We start from the raw sequence: 804 nt of genomic DNA on the forward strand, positions 1-804 counted from the left end.
GCCGGACGGTGGTCACTCCGGCCCCGACGCTCTCCACCACGCCCGCCGCCTCGTGGCCCAGGATCGCCGGGAGCGGGGTGAGGAAGGACCCGCTCACCGCGTGCTCGTCCGAGCGGCAGATGCCGGTGGCCACCATCTGGGGGCAGACGCAGGGCTGGACCCGCGGCCTCGGGGGGCTTTAGGGCCGCTGCTACTGATCCCCACGGCCCGAGGGGAGACAGTGCGGTCACCGCGGGGGACTCCGCGGAGCCCCTCTGCGTCCCTTCTGGCGCGGCCCCGGGCGCGTTTCTGAGACCGCGTGTGGGAGGCGCCGACGCTGCCGGGGCTCTGCGGGCCTTGCTCTCGCGGGGCGCGGCTTTCTCCCCGGGCTGGGTCACAGCGCTCTTTGCGACCTTCCCAAGACTGGCGAGGCCATGCTGTGTGGGGCAAGCCCTGCTGTGACCCCAAGGTGAGACACAAGCAGCCGAGTTCACCTTGATGCGGACTTCATGGGCCTTGGGGGGCGCGACCTCCACCTCCTCGATGGAGAAGGGCTTGTTCAGCTCCCACAGCACCGCGGCTTTGCACGTTATGACCTGCAGGGGCGGGAGACGCGGCCCTCAGGGGCGGCAGCCTGCTCGCAGCGGACCGGCCTCCTGGCTGTTTGTCTGGTTGCGCCACCGCCCGCCTGGCGTCCGGTGCTGCTGGCTGCACACGGGTCTCGGCTGTGTCAGCACAACCCGCGTCTGCTCGCAGAAACCTGCTGCCCTCTTGCCCAAGTCCCTCGCAGACCGCGGCCTGGCCCGTGACCCCAAGTCCGCCGCC

The 804-nt window shown here is 71.3% G+C and overlaps 1 long non-coding RNA gene across 1 annotated transcript in view; it reads right to left on the minus strand.

The window, feature by feature from the left end:
• Positions 1 to 66: 66 nt before the first annotated feature.
• LOC101629048 overlaps positions 67 to 804 on the minus strand; it is a 2,187-nt gene continuing 1,449 nt past the window's right edge. The window contains exons 2-3 of the long non-coding RNA XR_001146236.1: positions 474 to 575; positions 67 to 136 (exon numbers count right to left, since the gene is read on the minus strand). This is a non-coding gene — a long non-coding RNA (uncharacterized LOC101629048). The remainder of the gene's footprint in view (positions 137 to 473; positions 576 to 804) is intronic.

Source organism: Condylura cristata, unplaced genomic scaffold (genome assembly GCF_000260355.1).
Source record: "Condylura cristata isolate star-nosed mole 26May11 unplaced genomic scaffold, ConCri1.0 scaffold00099, whole genome shotgun sequence".
Lineage (NCBI taxonomy): Eukaryota > Metazoa > Chordata > Mammalia > Eulipotyphla > Talpidae > Condylura > Condylura cristata.